This window comes from Apis dorsata, unplaced genomic scaffold (genome assembly GCF_000469605.1).
Source record: "Apis dorsata unplaced genomic scaffold, Apis dorsata 1.3 scaffold_269, whole genome shotgun sequence".
NCBI classification, from domain to species: domain Eukaryota; kingdom Metazoa; phylum Arthropoda; class Insecta; order Hymenoptera; family Apidae; genus Apis; species Apis dorsata.
Genome location: NW_006263547.1, coordinates 784,898 through 799,164, shown reverse-complemented (window position 1 = coordinate 799,164; position 14,267 = coordinate 784,898). Strand labels below are relative to the sequence as shown.

At 38.6% G+C, this 14,267-nt stretch overlaps 1 protein-coding gene across 3 annotated transcripts in view; it reads left to right on the top strand.

Annotated features, from left to right (window-relative positions):
* LOC102674034 (zinc finger protein 423) overlaps nt 1–14,267 on the top strand; it is a 90,588-nt gene that overhangs the window by 40,704 nt on the left and 35,617 nt on the right. The gene's annotated exons all lie outside the window — the stretch shown is intronic.

Genomic DNA, 14,267 nt, shown 5'->3' with positions numbered 1-14,267 from the left:
CTCTCTCTCTCTCTCTCTCTCTCTCTCTCTCTCTCTCTCTCTCTCTCTCTTTCCCTCTTTCTTCTTTTCCCACTAGACGAAATTATCGGCATTCGTCCGAACAGAATCGCGATTTTGACGTTGATTTTTCACGGTGGTGATCAAACATCGCGTTCGATGATTTTTAAAAAACGTTTCCATCAACGTTTCGATTTAGAAGGTTACGTGAATTTTGAGGACACGTTTAAAAATTATTATTTTCAAATACGTATATTACTACGTGTTCGTTTAAAAAGGAAAAAAAAAAATCAAGCGAGAATAAAAGCGAGATCCGTTTGGAACATCTCATCTTCTTCGACGAAGTAGAACCAGCGTTGAGGTACGATCTTTCTATCGTTACAATATAGGCTGGTCATTCCGTGAAACGATAACCAGAGCTTTCGAAGGCGACGCGATAACGGGGAGATGGGCGACGAGGTCTGGACTGGCGAAAAGTTTCCGGCGCCGTAAGGATTGCTCGCTTCGGGCCGAGCAGGGTGAAACTTTTCGCCCAAATTCCCTGGAGCGCCATGAGAAAGCATCGTTCCCACCAGTTGGAACGGGGAGAGTACAACGCCCCCGAAGTAGAAGACGTCGTATCGCCAGCCATCACCCCCCTCCCCCCGAATCGTCGCTGTTCGAATGGAAGAAATCGGTAAACAGCAGAAAAATAATGGCGCTCGATGAAGAGATTGCATTCATCTTTATTTCCAAATCCTTGTATCCCATTTATTTGCGATGTTTTCGATAGATAGTCTGGGAATATTTAAAATTCGGTTAGCGATATCGATTATCCCTTTTAATAGGGAAGTTAAGGGATCTAGGGATATCTAGAATTCCGTTAGCGACGGCTAGGGGGCACTAGAATCTAATTACAATGTTCCACTTATGCTCCGTTCCGTCCAATTTTCTTAATTTTGTTTACTTTACGTTCAGTTACTCTTCTCTTGAATACAGTCTAGTGTAACTAATTGAGGATTCAGGGACAAGAAATCAAAAAGATGAAATGGAACACGACTCGACGGACATAAGCGCTAGTCACGATCCATTAATGTTTTTCGTTACTAATACAGGATCATTCATAATCTTGTAGCACATATTATACGGTCGACGATGCGTTAAAGGGAGACCGGATTCTGCTGGCTCAGTAATTTTAATGCGAATCGATGTTGAAACCCGTTGCCTCATTCCGATCTCTCTGTCCGTCGAATCGATACGGTGTTTAATCTCGTACTAGCTCGTTTCATCGATCTTTCCTTTCTTTGAAATGTACATGTATGTATACTTTTTCCTTGAGAAATTATATTTGTCGAAAATATTAATTGTAATCCATTAATAGGATTTAAGTACGAAGGATAAATTAAAATAGGAACGAAGGAACAAAGTTGGACGGATGGGAAATAAGACGTATCGTTTCGAACGAGTTGACTCACGATAGCAAGCTTTTCTCATGGTATCTCGATTTGGAAAGCGGCCCAAACGTTTAATGGGCACCGTCTCGAACTCGCGTGTTCCTCATCGAGCCGATTGACCCATTTCCATTCGATTACTCAGCCGACTTTCTTTTCTCAGTGGCTCAAAATACTACAGCGCCTCGCGTTTATAACGACCCTCCCGTGTTCGCGAAACGCTGCCTCCATTCGACCAATATTATTATTCATCTTCGAGTCGAATTCGAATATTTATCGGTGTGTACTCGCATAAAATTATCACGAAGGGAAACGTTTCAATCCCGTTTAAAAAAGATACGAATAAAAATTTTTTACGAGCTGTTGTAAGCGAGCGGAGTAGTGGACGGGCCACGCGTTTATTAAACGACGAGAGGAGATCCGTCTTTCGAGGATGGAGCACGGCGTTATTTACACGGCCGTGGCGATTGCGACAAGGTAGCAGACGGGTATAACAGGTAACGGCTCGGTTACGAATGCAAATGGGCTAAATTAATCCTAGCCGGGCTGAGTGCTAGGTAATCATCATTAGCCGGAATTATTGTTTTCCCGAGCTGTGCGTTTCCAGTCTCGGAAATTCTGCCCTCGTAATACATTGCCGAAGGAGGGAAAACCATTATGCGAAAAGTTATAGTGTTCGATCTTTGATCATCTGATGATCGATTCCCCGTTCACAATTTTTAGAAGGTAGAAGCTAAAGGAAATGAAAAGGAAATTGTATCATTTAGATTTTATTATATATATTTTTTATTTTTTTATTAAAAATTTAAAAAAAAAAAAATTTAAAAAGTAAAGATTTGGAAAGTTAGATCTCGTTTTGTATTTTAACGTTCGATCTTTGATCATCTGATGATCGAATCTCCGTTCACAATTTTTAGAAGGTAGAAGCTAAAGGAAATGAAAAGGAATTTAATTGTATCATTTAGATTTTATTATATATATTTTTTATTTTTTTATTAAAAATTTAGAAAGTAAAGATTTAGAAAGTTACATTTGTTATGCTTTGAATTTTTAAGTAATTGAAATTTTACGAAAAGTGCTCTCATAATCTGACGTTAGATCTCGTTTTGGATTTTAGCGTTCGATCTTTGATAGTTTGTCGCCTCTTCTGATAATGGAAAATTACATTTGTTATGCTTGGAATTTTTAAATAATTGAAATTTTACGAAAAGTGTTCTCATAATCTCACGTTAGATCTCGTTTTGGATTTTAGCGTTCGATCTTTGATAGTTTGTAGTCTCTTCTGATAATGGAAAATTATATTTGTTATGCTTGGAATTTTTAAATAATTAAAATTTTACGAAAAGTGCTCTCAAGTCTCATGTTAGATCTCGTTTGGATTTTACATGCCATTTAACTTAATCATTATATAGAAAGTTATAGCGTTCTTTGATAATTTGCAGCCTCTTTTGATAACGGAAAGTTAAGTTACATTTGTTATAATTGGAATTTTTAAATAATTGAAATTTTACAAAAAAGTGCTCTGTTCTCGTAGTCTCATGTTAGATCTCGTTTTGAACTTTACATGCCACGCGTGTTAAACGGATCACCTTGTGCATTTGTATCTGTAGGTTAGATATGCCTCGATAAAATCGAATCAACCTTGTTCCAGTTTCTTCGTTCGAACGTTGAAGGAAACGCCCCTAACAATTTTGTATCATATGCATAATTATCTTACAGATCTCGCCGATAGAAACGATATACCGACTTAAACGTGAGCTAGTATTTGCTTAAAAGTTTAAACTTTGATTCCTCGATTTCAAATCTCATAATTTAAAAGCTCGCTTGAAAATTGAAATTTCAAACTCTCCATCGAAGTGCAAAATTTTCTAATTAGTTTAATCTTTGAAAAATTTGATTTCTCGAAAAATTTTCTTTGGAAATATTGAAATTTCGATCCCTTATACGATCCCAAGTAGAATCGCGAAAACTGTCCTAATAAATTTAATTTTCAAGCTCTCAACAATGAGCAAAATTTTTTTAATAATTAGCTTAATTTTCGTTCAAAAAATTTAATTTCTCGAAAAAATTTTCTCGAGAATATTGGAATTTCGATTTCTTATGACCTCAAGTGGAATCGCGAAAACTCTCAACACCGTGCAAAATTTTCTAATTAGCATAATCTTCGTTTGAAAAATTTTCTTTGAAACATTGGAATTTCGATTCTTTATGATCCCAAGTGAAATCGCGATCTTAACATCACGCAAAATTTTCTAATTAGTATAATCTTCGTTTGAAAAATTTTCTTTGAAACATTGAAATTTCGATTCCTTATACGATCGCAAGTGAAAAGAATCGCGAAAACTCTCAACACCGTGCAAAATTTTCTCATTAGCTTAATATTCGTTCGAAAAATTTGATTTCTCGAAAAATTTTCTTTGGAAATATTGAAATTTCGATTCTTTATACGATTTCAAGTGGAATCGCGAAAACTCTCAACACCGTGCAAAATTTTCTCATTAGCTTAATCTTCGTTCGAAAAATTTGATTTCTCAAAAAATTTTCTTTGGAAATATTGAAATTTCGATCCCAAGTGGAATCGCGAAAACTCTCAACACCGTGCAAAATTTTCTAATTAGTATAATCTTCGTTTGAAAATATTTCTTTGAAACATTGGAATTTCGATTCTTTATACGATCCCAAGTGGAATCGCGAAAACTTTCAACACCATGCAAAATTTTCTCATTAGCTTAATCTTCGTTTGATTGAAAATTTTCTTTGAAATTTCGATCCCTTATACGATCCCAAGTGGAATCGCGAAAACCGTACAAAATTTTCTCAAAATTTTCTCTCTCTCGATTGGAAAAATTCGATCGCTGGAAAAATTGTCACTTGAATTTTCATTGAAATTTCGACGCTTTGAAGCGGGATCGCGAAAGCTTGCGTAGCAACGATCCATCTCGATCCGAGTTCCGGATCTCCGGGATGAGCGGTCCGACCGGGTGTACGAGCGGTAGAATACTTAATTTCAGCGTATGTGGCGTCATTGAAGGCTGGCGAGCGTTCGTGCACGCGATGGAGGAGAGCGCGACGCATGTCGCGGCAAGTGAAATACAAAACGGACCCGCGGATGGACGTACCGCGTACAGGAATCTCCTGTGCGATAAAATCTACCGACCTACACCTCGACCGCTTCAGAGAACGACGCCGCTCCTCCGCGCACAATCTCTATAACAATACGAATCTTGAATTTCCTCAATTTTCGTATTTTCATCCAATCGATCGAGAGACAAATTTGGAAAAAATTGTATTTCCAAGATAAAATGGAATAAAATGGACATAATTTTTTTTATAGAAATATCAAGATAAAATATAAAATGTTTTTCAAACATTTCGACGTTTATTTAATTCAATCTTTCTTTCAGTGTTTCTTATAAATATCCTCTGAGATTAACAATATTTAGTTTGAGACGCGAAAAAATACCTGAAATAAACTTTTTCCCAAGGGGAAGAGGCATATTCCCTATTTCAAATTAAAATTCCGCAAAGTTAATACCCGGTGCGTATTGCAAAGCGTTTAAGCGGGCAGGCCGTATAGGCGCAATATAACTTGGTAAAGCGGTATACGGGGAACGTTAGGTGTATACGTATACCCCTTTACTATTATCGCGAAGGAAACCGCAAATCTCACCTCAACGGCAATCCTTTCTCTCCGCCAAGAGAATTGCATAGTGTGGGACAGTGTCCTCCTCTTTCCTTCGGCCAGCTCACTTCCGTACGATTACGTGCAATCTTTCATCCACCGGTTTACCCATCTTCTTCTTCTTCTTCTTCTTCTTCTTCTCTTTTCAATTGCCTCATCTTTTGTCACCGTTTGCCTTCCTCGTTTCTCTTCGTTCCATCGTTATTTGGGGAGGGAAAAAAGATATCGTTAATTTTCGTAATCAAACTTTTCCAAAAAATTCCTTTTTTCTTTTCAATATCAATCAATTTTTGATACTCGCGGTATTGCAAAAGTGGTCAGGTTCAATAAACTTTAACAAGAATTTGTCAAGCTTTAACAAAACTTTTTGTAATATATATATATATCGATGCCAAATTCGAGCATCAAGCGATTAAAAATATAAAAAGATTCCTCTTAACTCTTTCCCCACGATTGACTCAATAAACTTTAACAAGAATTTGTCAAGCTTTAACAAGACTTTTTGTAATATATATATATATATCGATGCCAAATTCGAGCAGCAAGCGATTAAAAAGATTCCTCTTAACTCTTTCCCCACGATTGACTCAATAAACTTTAACAAGAATTTGTCAAGCTTTAACAAGACTTTTTGTAATATATATATATATATCGATGCCAAATTCGAGCAGCAAGCGATTAAAAAGATTCCTCTTAACTCTTTCCCCACGATTGACTCAATAAACTTTAACAAGAATTTGTCAAGCTTTAACAAGACTTTTTGTAATATATATATATATATCGATGCCAAATTCGAGCAGCAAGCGATTAAAAAGATTCCTCTTAACTCTTTCCCCACGATTGACTCTATCTTTCGTGATAACATATCGAAGATAACGTACGATAATTTAAAAAAAGGAATCTCGAGAAGCTGAAATTTTCGAAATTCGTTGATCGAGAATAAAGAAGGGGGAGACAAAGAGAGACCCTCCCTTCGTCGATCGAGAGTTCTCACGTGCGAGAGGTCTTATTTTAAAAATCCGTTGTCTCGAGAGTGAAAAAAAGAGGACGACGCGCGGAATGGCACCCATTCCATCAGCAAGGGGGGCGAGAAAGCGTGGTAGACAGGATGGGGAGGCTAAAGGAATGCCGCGTGTAACCTTTGTCACGTGGCCTACTGTGGGAGCCAGCAAGCGTCCAAGCGCGTACGTTCGGTATAAATAAATCCCGCCGTGGCCAATTAGTATTTGGCTCGCCGCTAGATAAAATCTTGGACGAATCGTCGCTTGGTGGACTCGCCTTCCATCCAACATTCCGCCTCGATGGATCTATTACTTGCGCTGACTCGTCGCATTCCCTCGCGTACCTTGCCATTTCTCCCCGACCGGTCGTTAAAAGTGTCGAGAATTTCCCCGATTCCCGTCGAAAAATCGAACGAATTATCGCAAATTTCGAAGAAAAAAGAAAGAAGAGAACCTTTCCCTCCGAAAATATTCAAATTTTGACGAAACGAGTTGAGAGAAAGAGAGAGAGAGAAAAGAAGAGAATAGAGCAAAGTAAAGCATCGAAAAGTATTGAAAGAAGAAAAAAGAAAAAAAGGAAATCGGATGGGAATCAGATTGCAACAGTGTTGGTGGCACGCGAATCCTTGAGCTTGTCCTGCGGATTTACAACGGTACATCTCCCCCAGAGAGAGGGGAGGAAGGGAATCTCGTGGTGGAAGAAAAAACAAAGAAGAGAACCTTTCCCTCTAAAAATATTCAAATTTTGACGAAACGAATTGAGAGAGAAAAAGAGAGAGAAGAGGAGAATAGAACAATCGAAAAGTATTGAAAGAAGAAAAAAAGGAAGAAAAGAAAATTCGATGAAGGATCGGTGGCACGCGAATCCTTGAGCTTGTCCTGCGGATTTACAACGGTACATCTCCCTCGAGGAGAAGGGGAAGGAAGAGAATCTGATGGTGGAAGAAAAAACAAAGAAGAGAATCTTTCCCTCTAAAAATATTCAAATTTTGACGAAACGAGTTGAGAGAGAAAAAGAGAGAGAAGAGGAGAATAGAACAAAAAGTATTGAAAGAAGAAAAAAAGGAAGAAAAGAAAATTCGATGGAGGATCGAATGGAGGATGGCACGCGAATCCTTGAGCTTGTCCTGCGGATTTACAACGGTACATCTCCCTCGAGGAGAAGGGGAAGGAAGAGAATCTGATGGTGGAAGAAAAAACAAAGAAGAGAATCTTTCCCTCTAAAAATATTCAAATTTTGAAACGAGCTGAGAGAGAGAAAGAGAGAAAGAGAGAGAGAGAGAAGACGAGAATAGAGTAATCGAAAAGTATTGAAAGAAGAAAAAAAGGAAGAAAAGAAAATTCGATGGAGGACGGGAATCAGATTGCAACAGTGTCGAGGATCGGTGGCACGCGAATCCTTGAGCTTGTCCTGCGGATTTACAACGGTAGACGGTACATTTCCCCCGGGGAGGGGGGAAGGAGGGAGGGAGGGAATGTCGTGGTGGCGCGCGCCGTTTAATTGTCCGGGTCTTAAGCAATTGCGGTTTCAGGCCAGTTGAGACAAGGATCGAGGCAATTTGCCCTTTCGCCGTCCGGTTTCCACTCCGAGGAGCGGGCCTCGACAGAGATGAAGAGGAAGATGAGAAAAAGGGGGATCGTCTCGCGAGCGATGGCGGCGCACGCGTGTGCATGCGTGTCCATCGCGATAATCGACTTTGCACGCCCACGCGTCGACCGCAGAGAGACGCTTACGGTTAATTGAATTCGCGTTTACGGGGACGAACTCGTGAAACACCTTCCTCCCCTCGCGCCTTTCGCCATCCCCTCTCGTATATTTCGAATAACTCGAACGGCTTCGTTATCTCTCTCTTGGAAAATATTTTTCCATCTTGCCGAGTGATTTTCTGAAAATGTTTCCGAGGATCATTGATATCATCGATAAAATTTTATCTACTCTGGTTTACTTTTAACTTTTTGCTTTTTGGGTTAATGGGAAGGGGGTGGAAAGCAAAAGATTTTAAATTTAACGAATAATATTGTGAAGAGGAGAAGAGGTTAGAAAGGAACCGTTAGCCCGTAAAAACGGTCGTGAAATTCTTTAATCGCGTTGAAAGATAAGGGGCGAGAGGGGTGGAAAAAGTTAGCCCGGATATTGCCGCATCGTCCTATAATTATCCGCTCGTAAACTGCTAACGAACACCTTGTACCGGTAAAAAGAGGATGTACGCGTTATTAAAAGTTTGCATACGTGTGGTTTAGCTCTCTCTCTCTCTCTCTTCCATTCTCCCAATTTCGGTTTCGTTCCTCTCTCGTATTCTCTCTTTCTCTCTCAATACCTTTGATCATCGTTATCGAATTTTAAAGTTATTTATTTCATTTCCATTTCGTCGAATGGAATCGTAGGTGAATTATCTAATTTGATAATATTTATTTCGATAGGCGGGGAAAGAAACGAGAGAAAGGTAGCTGTTTACTCATTTTTCCATATATTTCCCTTTTCCTTCCTTCGTTGCTTTCCCTCCTCTTTCCTCTTATTTCTTCTTCTTCTTCTTCCTTTCTCGCTCCCGACAACAATCGAGATCTCATCGAGGCCACCGTGCGACTCGATGTCGTGAATCGTAATCGAAGAAGAAGAAGAAGAAGAAGAAGGAGATGATGGATAAGGGGCTTCGAGTTGGAACAAGGACGATAAAACCTGGAGGAAGGACACTGTGCATACGCGTGTGTGTTTCCTTAAGCTCTGCTCACGTTAAATTAATAAATTGCTCGTAAATTTCTTCCCGTCGCGATATTTCATTTCTTCTTCTTTTTCTTCTTTCACGAAAAAGTAACATACTTTGTAAACGGAATAATATGAAAAGATGAAAACGTACATTTCGAACGTTTTATAGATATTCGAATTTCTTAAGGATACTTTGATAAATTATATATATATATTTTTTTAATTTATAAAAGTTAACAGAATAGATGATTTTTATTTTATTCTTCTTCGGTTATAAATAGAGCTTTAATCGTAGAGTTGCGGTTCAAACAATTTACGCAATTTGTCGTAGTGGATCGATGTTCACGGATGTTCTTTTTCATCCAGTTTCCCATCGTATCTCCATTTTCCTCTGGAACTTGAAGGAAATTACATCAGATTCACTCGACGAATTATCTTTCGAAAAACGATGCATTTGCATATTAGCAAGCTAATTAATGATACATGAATATAACATTATAGACTCAACAAGTTTCGAGAGTCAAAAGTATCATGACACCCAAGTTTATATTCCATATGATTATTTTCTTCGATAACTGGCCGAGAATAAGTTGGTTATTAATCCAAGTTTCAACTTATTATCATCTTCTTGTCAATTTGCAAATATTCGAGAGACATTTATTAATTATCCGTATGTATCTTATCTGTTATTCGTTATTCATCATCATAGCAAGGAAATTATATATTCTTCTTTCGATTTTTATGCGCGACCAGTTTCAAATCGCTAAAAGAAGATTTTAATAAAAAGTATTAGAAAATATTCTTCCAAGATTTAAATAAATGTCATAGTAAAAGAATTAATAAATTCAGCATCATCTTCTTCTTCAGCGTTTTTTACTAAAAATTGTCCAAAATACTAGGAAACATTCTTCCAAGATTTGAATAAATATCACAGCAAAAGGACTAATAAATTCAGCATCACCCTTTCTCCAAGAAAAAAAAAACGATCCAAAAATAAAAAACACATCACCGAAATTCCTTAAATATTTAAATATCACCGATTGAAAGGATTCTTTAACGTTTATTTAGCTAGAATTATCGATTATTCGATAAGAGAAAAATGATATGATTACCAAGGCAGGAACAGAAATATTCTTGATCCCGATATTTAATAAATATCACAGCACCGCAAAGATGGATAAATCAATAATGTCACCTACATTTTAACTAAAAAAATCAGCGAATCCAAAATGATATCCAAGATTGGCTGATATTTCTGAGATCGGAATTAGCCGATTCGTGGGAGCATCCTTGGTTCGCGGATCGTTACAAGCTTGTTGGCAGTTTTCGAGGGTGGATCGCGGTATAAAGCATAGCTCGAAACGAGACCTCTGGGTACCATGGCAGCCACCCATGGGGTCCATGCTGGAAAAACTCGGCTGTTAACCGGTTGGAGCGAGAGCCGCGTATTATCCGCGCTGGAACTGCCCTTTTTTTTCCACGATTCTTTAGGAGACGAGGCCACCAGGGTGTTTTCACCTTCCTCCTTACGCTTTCGCCGTGAAACGATTGGCCCGATGTCGCCGCCGCCACGTTTCGCCTCCTCTTCCCTTCGATTCCAGGAGAAATTGAAAATCGAACGAAGTTTGTTTGTTGGAAATAAAATTTTCTTTTTTAAATCGATCGATTAAAATTTGATTTCAAGATCGAGGGAGAAGCAAACGATTTTTTCGAAATATCATTATATTCCCTCTGCTTGGATAAAAACCAATTTATATAACGATACTTTAAATTTATCTTCTCGATTCCTGCATCCCTTTTCAAAAATTCACTCTCGAAATCTCGAAGAGGCTCGAAAAGAGAGAAAAGAAGAAAAATCGCGAGAGGGAGGATGGAGAAAAATGACGAAAGTGTCGGGAAATATTTGATTAGCAAAGGGAGGCGCGTCTCAAGGTTGGGGGAGGGGTGGGAAAGGCCAGGGGACCAACAATCGGAAAACAGGATTGTTGGTGGTCGGCTGGTAGCAAGAGCTGCTGGCGGAGACGCGAAAGTGCCGTTCGAGGATTCCTATTTCCCACGATCCCACCGCTGCCATACGAGCCCCGCAATACTCCGTCTTTCTCTGCACTGCGGTAATCATAATTACACCTGCGGGTGCCTTCTTATCGCTCCACCTCCACCTGGAGGATCCTCGCGGGGAGAGAAAGAAGGAGGGAGGGAGGGAGAGCCTTGTATTCTCCTCCGTTTCCGCTTCTTCTCTTCCATCCCCTCCCCTACTCTACTTTTTCTCCTTTCTCGATTTCATCTTCGAACTTCCAAGTTGGATCGTTCCTTTCCTTCGAGATTTTCGGAAAGGGATTTTGAAATCGGAAAGGGAACGAGAAGAGGTCGAATTTTGAAAGGAGAAAAAATTTGAAAGTGAAATTCGATGGATGATTTTTTGGAAATCTCCTCTTCGAAGAATTTGAGAAGGGTTTTTTTGGAAAGCTTTCAGACGTACAAGTTTTGGATGACGATTTCTGCAAAATGAAAAGTTTTAGCTCGTGAAACGGGAAGAGGAGAATTACTTTGAAGGAGATAGATAAAAATTGATTAAACCGGAATTGGTTGCGGGAAAAGAGATCCGTGACACTTTTTTTTCCAATGAAAAGATTCCACGAGAAGTAAGGAGTCACTTTTTCGAGCAGGATTGTGAAATTTCATTCGCGTAACCCGAGAAAAAAGAATAAGGAATTATGACGAGCGGGGACACCGCTCAGAATCGTTTCATTAGGTCAAGGTGAGTCGCCTTGTAACGTTGGGAATAACGTCAGAGAAATTTCATTGGCGAGCATCTTATCCCTTATTCTTCCTTTCCGTTCTTTTTCAATCGAGACGATTTTTGCGCATATGTGACGAGTGTTCTAACATAAAATGATTTTGTACGCTTCCTAATAAAGAAAATAGAGGTTTAAGGTGCCTATTCACAAATAAATACCGCGCTCTTATTAATTGGAGAGATGAAATCTAGGATAAATCACTCGCCACTTGAATAATGTATTAAAAATGGACGAAATTCATTTTCAAATTTATAAAAAGTAATTGTTTCGATGATAACTTTTATATATTAAAATTTTTAATCCTCTTTTTAAACAGATTACAGATTAAATAAAATACGCGTTTATAGGCAGAGAACTAATCGATAATTGATCGATCTCATGATCCACGCGATAAGATATTGGATATGTTTCATTCGCAAAACTTTTTTTCTATCTTGTTTATTTATTATATTTTGGAGAAATAATAACATTCCTAACTTCAATTGGTAATCTTTTTTATTCCTTTTGATCTTTCCATATTCGTACATTCGTATTTCTATATATCTTTTTATATATCCATTTAAATATATTTCCTTTTTTATTCTATACCAATTAAACGCAATTTTTCTTATATATTTAATTATATTTCTACTTTATTTATATATTTTTTTAAGAAATAATAAAAATAATAATATTCCAAAAATTTCCATATAAATCTCCGTAACTGGAAAAAATTAATTTTGTCCAGTTATCAACCGTCCCTCGCCCCTCGAGAGCGGATTAATCAAATCCAACGATGTATAATATAAATATAATAATATAAATATAAATATAATATAAAATATAATTTCTTCGCCCATCGTTACGAAATTCTAAAAAAAATTATCGTATCCTCCTAATATCTCCCGAATTCTCGACTTCGAGTTCTGATTCTCCATTCCAGAACAAATCCATGATTCCATGCCAAGCCGTGAACCATGGTGGCGGCCATCAGCTTCGAAATCCTGTTCGTGCGGGATCGGAAAATATTCGATAGGGCACGTCGAACGGAAGCCCGAGGAAACGTTTACCGGTGAGGTGAGGGGTGGTTAGCCGGTGGTGGGTGTAGAGGGAGGTATAATGCATTGAATTAGACGCAAATGCACCCTGGACACCAATTGAACCCTGCTTCCTGTGCTTCGTGCTCCATCTCTCCCACGGGGACCGCCGCCTTTCCTCGATGTAACACGCGTGTATGCCGCGCCATGCACGAACGGTGATACCAGAGATCGCCGTGTTATAGTTGCATCTCCACCTCTCCCTCCTTTCTTAAGATGTTATAATTAACCGGATGAAAATGAAGAGGACCGTTCTCTCAAGGTATAATTTAATTTTGAATGAGGTGTTAGGAGGCGTCGTTGGTATACATGTTATTTTTGTTGATTGATATTTTTTGGGATGGAAAATTTGTCGATGGGGATTTTCTATCCTCTTTAGTTTCATGGTTATCGTTATAGAAGAGTAAGAGAGTTCGTTGGCGGATATTACTTAATCACGATTCTTCTCGAATAGAACGATTTGAGATAGATCGATATCTTTGGGATGGATTTGTATGTGTATATTTGTTGAAATTTCGAAATGAAAAATTTAGAGTTAGAGAAAAGGAAAAGGAAGAAGAAAAGAGAAAATAATAGTTGGTAAAATAATTCCTACTACAATTTCTGGAGCAGGGACGAGTCTCTTTTTCGAGAACATGAGAATAGATCCAGATCTTGTCTGGTATTCGGGCGGGTGTACCTTGGTGTCTTGCAGGGGCGGTTTATTGTGGCCCACCCTTTGTACACGTTTCTACAACCCGTGACAAGATGATTGGGGTATCTGGTTTCGTTCTCGCAGGTGAATGGTCGCGCACCGTGGTTTTCGAACGGTGGAAAAAAAAAGAAAAAAAAAAAAAGAAAAAACATCGGGCACAATGTCGATTTCTTTTTTGCGGCAATTATCGCGTTTGACTATGGCCAGGGAGATCGTGTTCGGTTGAACGACAATCGGGTGAAAATAGCTCGAACACCTTTGTCGGTAATTCCGTTCCTCTCTTTTAAATCCCGGGAAGCAGTCGGGACGACAGGAAAAGATTAAAACGAAAACTTTTCGAATCCTTACGTTCCTGTCCATCCAGGGGCGAAGAGATTAAAATAGAAATTTATTAATTCCATCATCATTCGCGCCACGAAAAATTTCCCCTGTTTTCCTCGAAATGCAAATTAAAAATTAAAATACAAATTTATCATTATTCTATTATCATTCTTTATCATAATCCTCTATATTTTCCTCGAGAGGTTCTTAAAATTAAACCTCTTATTTCTTTCTTTAATTCACGTTTAATTTTAAATTCTAATCCTCCGACATCTTTCTTCGAATCTCTCAGCATCCTCGTTTTCGCAATTTCGCGGGAAAGAAAGGGGAAATTAGGTTAATCAACCCGAATACCCTGACGAGGAAGGAAAGGAGGGAAAAGGGGGAGGGAATCGATGATTCCGGCGGATGTTCTAAAGTTTCCAGGAAGGGTAAATGGCCCCGAATCGGTCGGTTTCGCTCCATTTCGCGTGCTCCGTTTCGTCCGTTGGTATTACCACCAAGTTTCGAGAGGGGTATACCCCGGTATCGGGTGTCCCCTATACGCGGACAATGGGGGCCCCG